At 39.5% G+C, this 8369-nt stretch overlaps 1 protein-coding gene and 1 long non-coding RNA gene across 2 annotated transcripts in view; both read left to right on the top strand.

Moving 5' to 3' along the window:
- LOC309701829 (butyrophilin subfamily 3 member A2-like) overlaps positions 1-1331 on the top strand; it is a 329790-nt gene extending 328459 nt beyond the window's left edge. The window contains exon 7 of the transcript XR_014275267.1: positions 227-1331. The gene's annotated coding sequence lies outside the window, so the exon portion shown is untranslated. The remainder of the gene's footprint in view (positions 1-226) is intronic.
- Positions 1332-2695: 1364 nt separating this feature from the next.
- Positions 2696-6840, top strand: LOC309701895. Its single transcript, XR_014275289.1, has 5 exons — positions 2696-3047; positions 4124-4215; positions 4942-5099; positions 5520-5577; positions 6522-6840. It is a non-coding gene; the product is annotated as an uncharacterized lncRNA (long non-coding RNA).
- The last annotated feature ends 1529 nt before the right edge of the window (positions 6841-8369 follow it).

Below are 8369 nucleotides of genomic sequence, written 5' to 3'. Positions count from 1 at the left end.
AGTAATAGAAATAACTGTTTTAATGTCTGAGTTCTGTGGTGAAATGTGTGAGTGCTCATGAGCAGCTTCAACCGTGACAGTTTTGTGTTTCTAATAACAGGCTTCACCAAGAGTCTGACCTGTGTGTGTGTGTGTGGGGGGGGTGCAGGATGGGGGTGAAAGAGACACACTGGAACCACTAATCTCAGAAAAGTGTCTGGCTACAAAATTTATGATTTAATAAAAGGGTTTTTTTTTAAATAAATTAAAAAACAGTTAATTAGCAGAGTTTAAAAAGGTGAAAGAAAGTATTCCTCTGTATTTTAATTGAAAAGAGATTATGTTACAATGAATCTACATGTGAAAATGTGTTAAAAAACAAATTCTGCATGTTAAGAATAACAAAGGAAGCGTAATAAATTGAATTTAAGGTTTAAAAGTACAAACGTTGTGTTAAATCATGTAGGTCAGACATACAGAGAGACATAGAGAGACAGATAAGGTGTGGGTGGACATCGGATGATTAATGTCAACAATTTGACTGGATGTCCAAAATGTGAAGATGTGATGCCCAGCAGGATAGGATGGATGGGTTTAAAGACCACAGAGACCCGGTGTTTAGAAAAAATGCATCTCAGCTGTTCCGATACTACTGACACATACAGGATCACTACAGGTTTTCGCTTGGGCAGTGGTTGTTCTTCTCTCCTGGATCGGCTGGAGCTTTCTTTAGGTGCCTTTCCAGCTTTGACAAAAGTCCAGCTGGGATAACCACATTTACTCAGGGCCTTCTTGATGTGATGTTCTTCTGCTTCCCTGGCCACTGTGTCAGTGGGGATGGTGTTCACTCTGTGTTGTAACGTCCTAATGACGCCCAGTTTATGCTCCAGTGGATTATGAGAAACCTTAAATACTGCTCCATATGCTTTGATTTACGGTAAACATCAGCTTTTAGATGTCCCCCATTACTGATGGAAATCCAGCAGTCTAAGAAGGCTAACCTGCCACTTTTCATATCCTCCCTGGTGAATTTGATGTGTTGGTCCACCAAGTTAATGTGATCCGTGAATTGCGGTACGTCCTGACATTTCATCACTCATCCAAAAAGTCACATGGATGAGTAATGAAACATTTCTCCCACTGAAAATGCCATGTCCAGATGAACAGAATCAACTATCAGAGTTTTGCTCACATCATTTTTTTCTCCACACTTACTGTGTCCTTATTTATTTTACACTCAAGCATACATTACTAATAATGCAAGCACATCATATAATTACGTCAGCAGTTTCTTCCCAACATTAATAAAATATTAAAGATCGTGATAATACTCTGAAGGAATTTTTGCTCTAATATCATATATTTGCCTGTTTTTTTAATAATTTGAAAAAAATGTTTTATGTTCGCAAGTGCATAAATATCTGAAGTTTTATGGAGATGATTTGATGTGGTTATTCAGCATGTAATTAAAGATTATTTTCACTTTTGAAATCCAAAGTAAAAATAATATTTTCACAGAAGAACTCATAACTGCATCAATAAATAAATAAATGCTAGAACTGATTTATGGTGTAATATGTCCAGTGACATCTTTATTGTCTGAGAAAAGCAAATAATTTTAGGAACACAGTAAACAAAATAAACAAACAAACACAGAAAAACTAAAGCATATATTTACATTGGAGAGACCAAACAGCCACTTCATAAACACATGGCACAACATAGAAGAGCCACCTCCACAGGACAAGACTCAGCAGTCCATCTGCATCTTAAGGATAAAGGACACTCTTTCGAGGATGCCAATGTTCACATTTTGGACAGAGAGGACAGATGGTTTGAAAGAGGAGTGAAAGAAGCCATCTATGTCCACTGTGAGCGACCATCTTTGAACAGAGGCGGGGGTTTACGACACCAACTCTCTGCCATCTATAATCCAGTTTTGAGATCCCTTCCAAGACGCCTTAACGCCCACTCACACCCTGGGCCATCTGACCTCAGGAAATCACATGATAGGGTGGGATTAGTTTTTACAATGAGCTCACCCGAAACTCTGGCTGATTGTGACCTACACCCGTTTTCACACTTTGGCTCGTGTGATTAGGTAGAGGATCATTAGGGGGTCCATTGTCCCTCTTGGAGGGTTACTCCCACAGGGTTTAAATCTGGGACTCTCCACCATTTGACCCTAGAACTGAAGAAGCTTCCCGGATGAGAGGTGAAACGTCTTCAAGCAACTTGAAGAAGTCCAGACACCTATCTTTCCAAGCAACTTAGACTAAGATGTTCTAGCTTTATGGAGAGCTTTCTTATAAAGCAGCAAACTATTTCTCCAGACTAAATGAAGATCTTCTAAATTTGTGACACGCCATTTCCTCTCCAGCTTACGAGTCATCTGCTTTAGGCTACATGTTTGAGAATTATACCACGGAGTCAGGTACTTCTGATTTGAGACCTTAGTTTTCACTGGAGCTACAGTATCCAGAGTCGTACGTAGTGAGGAGGTAAAATTATTAACAAGATAATAGACCTCTGTTGTAGTATTCCAACACGTTCTCACTCCCAACTCGTCAAACGTGTGACGCATGGTCAGGCTCCCTCTGCTTCACTTATGGACGCGCAGGGTACCCCCCTCGCGTCGGAAATTGACGTGAAGGGTCCTCCGATTGAAGAGATTGCCGCGGAAGTGCCTGTTGTCGGTATATTTAGACATTTTCCAAATCACATTTTAGTGACGTATACAGAACACAATAAATTATATAATGTAAACAACTACCTGAAAAACAGGTAGAACGATACTTTTGTATCGTTTATTGCATTTACGGAGGGAGTGATGTATGCTGGGTAATGGCACAGCTAGCTACTGGGTGACTTTATTCACCCGCTTCGGCTGTTATCAGTCCATACAATGGGCGTTATTAGCACAAATCAGTCCCATAGATATGGGCCATCTCCTGCTAGATTGTTCAGAAGGTTGTTCTCATCCATCCAGATGGAGGATCACTAACAGGAGCGTGGAAGACTCCAGAATCCACTCTGGCTGCAATCCGGTGGATATGCAGTGTGTACAGGTAAGACCATTTAAACGGACAGCATTTATAGAATGACTATTAAAAGCCAGCGAGTGTCAATAATGTTAATGTGGTTATGTTAGTAATACACAGAGTGCTAATATAACAGCTTTAAGATGCATTTGTAGATATTATTACGTGGTGCTAGCCGTCTTTATGGTGCTAGCTTAAAGTTACGGTGTAAACGTTAGCTTATATTGGAGTAAAGCTGTTACTGGTTAAACGATGTTAGCACAGAAATATTAGCTTCTGTCATGACTGATGAAGTTACTAGTTAATAAAGTTTTCAGTAAAGTGTTTAATGGCAGCCACAGACTGACAGCAAATATCTCGATTAGCTTCAGTGCATCTGTAATAATTATGTGCAAGTTTCAGTGCTTCGTTTAAACTGTATGATACTTATACTGACCCAGGGTCAGTGTAAAATACAATCCTAGCTGTGTGAACAAAGCCTGGCTCCTTTAATCCTGCATGACAAACCTCAGGATGCAGGTTATTATTACTCTTTCCTGCTGGCACACCTGTCACACCTGAGAGTCAGCTAGAAACGTACAGTGACGTGGACATCATGCAAAGACTGCCAGACTCTGTAATACTGCAAATGATCAGTGACTCAGGTTAACACTAAACTTTAAACGGCACCTCTGTGTCTCTGTGTGCTGAACATCTAGGATTGAGTCAGGCTGCATTGACTGTGGGACTTTAATGTGTTAAAAGCAGGTTGAAGACGGCTCAGAAACATTTGAAGATTAAAATTTAGCATTATGGCTGCTGGTGGTTTGTAAAGCCTCTACTCAGCTGTAGTTTTGTTACTAATTTATGTTTGTTGTTGTTTAACACAGATTTCAGAAGAGCAAATATGCTTAATAGTTTAACTAGATTTCATTTGTCAGTGTGGGACTGCTGAGTCACCTGAAGAACTCATTTCATTCATTCTCCACATGATGTTCATTTACAGAAATGTTTCACAGGAACTGATTCCTCCCAAAGGGTGAACTAGTGTGTTTCCATAGATTACCTCTGTATGAATGTACTTCTTAAATGAAGGCAAGTGTTTGTCCTTTTTTGTTCCTCAGGTACAGTACGTGATATCAAGGGCAGGCGGTCAACACTGGGGGAAGACAAGAAGCAGACGTACTTCCAAGAGGGAGCTGCAGTGAGGTCAGAGGTCAGAATCTGAAACAGCTCAGGTTTATATTTTAGAGGTTATAAAAAATCAAAATGTATTTATGAAGAAACCTTTAAATAATAGTCATAGTTATGATTATTATAAGAAATATCAAACATTTAAGTGGATGTTCTGTTACACATATTGTGTTAGCCCTGCAATAAACTGGCAGCCTGTCTTTGTCCTGTATCAGCTGGGATAGGCTTCATCCTCCCGCAACCCTGAATTGGATACATTGTATTCCAATTATGTAATCTGATCATTTACAAACTCAAGGTATCTAATCAAAATGTAAGTAATAATTATAAAATGGGAAAGCAGAAATAAGTGTGACATGAATGTAAATGTGTGAGCTGACATAGAGGACAGCTACATGTAGTCTGAAAAACCTTTGTTGTCAAGTTTGCAGGTCTATCAGCACGAGACATTCTTACATAGAAGAGACTGTTAAAGTCTCTAACTCAGTGAAGCATTATTGGTCCAGTCTGTTTGGATAAATACAGTAAGTTGATGTTTGTCCATTTATTGACACATTTTCTTAAGTGCTTAGCCAGTTCAGGATCACAGTGGAGCTGCAGCTGGATATGTTCACTAAATAAACCTTACAAAAGTTAACAATAAACCTGCATCCATGTACGTTGTTGTCCACAGGATGAGAAAATCAAACTGGAAGACTGTGGAACATGTTAATAAATGTTTGTGTGTTTATGCCTGTGTCTTTCACAGGAGGCGCTGGAAGGTTTCCCTAATAGTTCCTGGTGAATCAAAGCAGAACCATAAAGGTTGCTGGACTGCATGATGGCCTTACCCCTGAGCAGTCATCCTGTTACAGGAGGAACCAGTTAGAAGCTGTTTTCAAAGTAGCTGAGCAGATTTCATCTCAAGTAAGCGATTAACTGTTCGTTTGTTCTGCCACTTAAAGAGCATTTAAGGACGTCTTTTGAGTGTCCAGTTGAATTAACACGACTGGCTCTCATGGTCATTTGTTATTATAGACATATTTTTCATGTTCATCCAGCTATTTAGTAAATTCTATCTATTTAGTAATATCCGTCAGCTATAAATGTAATATAAATATAAAAATATCTAAATATCTCCTGTCCTTTATGTTTTAATGATGTAAGTCTGTTATTGTGTTACATTAGCATTCCTCACATATCAATGAGATGCTGTACAGTACAATCCTACTGACACAGCAGAGGGATAACGACGGCTATTCAACATCGTTACACGACACATTCGAGCTGCATGACGCAGACAAAGTGACTAAATCATCTTTTTGTGGTTTATTGTCTTCAAACCAGCAGACAAAGCCGATTGCAGAAGATGTCAGAGAAGAACTTCAGGCCATGGACTGAAAAGGTATTTTTTTCTTGTTATCAAACGACATTTGGAGTGGCAGCTTCTACAACTGGTTGCGCTAAAGTAAAGCTTACAGTCTAAGAAATCAGTGTTGATATTCAGCACAAAGAGAAAAGCTCACTTGTTTGAATCTATTTACAATCATAGTTTTATAAATTCTGACTGTAAACAGCTTTTACAGCTTTGATATGGTTTGACACTCGATATCAGGTGATAGGGTTTAATTTAAAGGTTTCTGTGTCCCAATGAGCCATTTACACTGACCAGTGTCAGTTTAACTGTAACACATTCATTATTTAGATTCAACAAAGAAAAAACTGAATGTAAAAATGGCAGCCCTCAGGCAGGTTTATAGAGATATATGCATGCATTATGAAATTTATGTATCCCAGATAATTGTTATTCATCTAGTCCTGGCAGACCCACCTCTTCCTCCCAAGTTAACTGCAACCCAAAAGAACTAGTGGGGCTATTTACACACTCACAACCAGTGTGGGGTAAAAAGAGCCACCAAAAACTGTCAGCCACAGATGTGCTATAAGAGTTAGAAACTCTACTTATGGAGAAACTTTCTAAGTCTAACAGGGGACAGGTACTCCTGCCCAAATAACATGATATAACCCCACATACAGCCCAGCCATAAAGTGAACCAAGTCATTTAGTTAAAGACAGCATGGGACCAAATGCATGTAACCAGCCTGCATCAACCTGACATTTCTTCCTCCTGAATTAAATGAATGAATGGATGAAAGTTAAATGACTACAAACCTAAAGCCACTAGTTCCCACACTGGAGCTCCCTGACACTGTGTGTTAACTGTATTTAGCTTGTATCAACAGTTGTAACAGGCTAAGCCACCTGAGACACTGCATTGAATGATTGTTCCTGTCTTAATGATTTCAGCTGACTGGTTTCAACTCAAATGTTCTGCTTTTTCCTTTCAGTAGATCAAAGCAGCTCCTTCTGCTTCCATTTTAGAAGAAGAAGAAGAAGAAGGTGAAGGCTTCAGCGAAGTGGCGTTCATGGTCTCAGTGAACAGTCACGGTCACACACTGCATGTGGTTTTAAAAGCAACATGTCTGTTCACCACAACAATGGAGATGTGTAATATTAGTGCAGCTACGGTTTGTTCTTGAACATCAGTTCTGTTTTCTACTTTGATCACTTAGACCAAAAAAGTGTTGTTTTCAGATTCTTTCTTTTACATCTATAAAGCACCTGCTCATTTTTTATTACAATTAGTTTCACATGAATGTTAGTGTTTCCTTTTATGATCTTTTAATGCTTACACTACACTGTACACGTCTACATTAGAGACATTTCTGTTTCCTGTTTCTATTGACTCAGAGTTGTGAAATGTTCTTTTATTTGATACACAATATGAAGTTCATAATTTTCTTACAAATAAAACTCTAATGACAAACATGAACAGCTGTGCTTATTTCTGAGACATGAGTTTTTGAATGTGTTCATATTTAGACAGTGTGCATCTGTCTGCTGAAACTGTAATGGTGAACCTGAGGTGATGGTCAACAGAAGGCAAATATATATCAATATTAAACAATATTGAAGTAATGTCTTTACCCTCTGCAGCGTGTGGACGCTGTGCACGCAATCACCTTATTCACTGTAGTAAACGTGCACCGCTAGCTCACGTGACTGACTGTCTCCATGGTTACATCGTATATTATTAGCTATGTAAACAGCTTCCAAAGATACCGCCATAGCTCTCTGCAGCTGTAACACTTTCACTTTCACGTGTTTGATAGTTATGAAGACAGAATATGTTTTTAAGGTCATGCTAGGCGGTTGCTATGGTGGTTGCTGTGGACTTGGGTGGACCGCGTCCGATTCCTGTTATTAGCTGTCCGCCGCAGGAAGGCTGCGTTCCATTTACAAGTAGTGACAGTCTGCCGCAACTCGAACTCAAACCCCGCTTTGTTCTTTAATTATAGGCCTTTTATAGCCGTTCATGACACGCACACACACACACATAGAGCATTTGCCTCACCATGAGAATGCAAGTTTACCTAACCTAACCTTAAAGTATCTGATATAGGATAGAAAAATGAAGCAACCAGAGATTTAATGATGAAGACTCTGGGTTCTGTAGTTCACGTTTTACAGTCCTGAATGACTCTTTGCATATGATTTATTGAAGAGGAGTTTAGAATGCACTTTACATTTAGACTGTTGCTGTTTCATTTTTTACATTGTTGCCGTGTTATGTCATGAATAAGGTTCACCTGCTGGGGGTTTGATGGATCAGCTGGACAATACAGTCAAAGACAGACTTCATTCAGCATATGCAAGAATCCTAGTTGGATTTTTGTTGTCACTCGTGTTTTTGAACCAAATATTGAAAACAATTCTGACAGACTGGATACCTGGTCAGGGTGTACGTTACCTTGTACTCAAGCATCCCAGGACAGAGCCCTGCCCCACCATGAGCCTGGGTGGATACGTGGTTATTAATATAAAAGGACCAATACTGAATATGAATATTTCATGAAAATTGAATTATAATACAAATTAGTAATAAGGGTTTCTCTGCGCCCTTATCTACCCCATACTCAGCTGCGGGCAGAGAGGGTGACAGGCGAGGATGGCACTGAAGAGAAGATGCTCGGTTTCTGGAGTCTCCTGGTCCTGTCAGTAGGATGCATCTGCTGTGTCTTCTCGTGGATGCTCACCTACCTTGACTCGTTCCAGCCTGGTATGGATTTCCCAACACTGCGGACAGTGGCCCACGTCAGAGACGTTTAATATTGATTACATATGTCTGAATTGCT

The sequence above is a fragment of the Aulonocara stuartgranti genome (genome assembly GCF_965226115.1).
Source record: "Aulonocara stuartgranti genome assembly, chromosome: 3".
Lineage (NCBI taxonomy): Eukaryota > Metazoa > Chordata > Actinopteri > Cichliformes > Cichlidae > Aulonocara > Aulonocara stuartgranti.
This window is presented reverse-complemented; position numbering and strand designations above follow the sequence as displayed.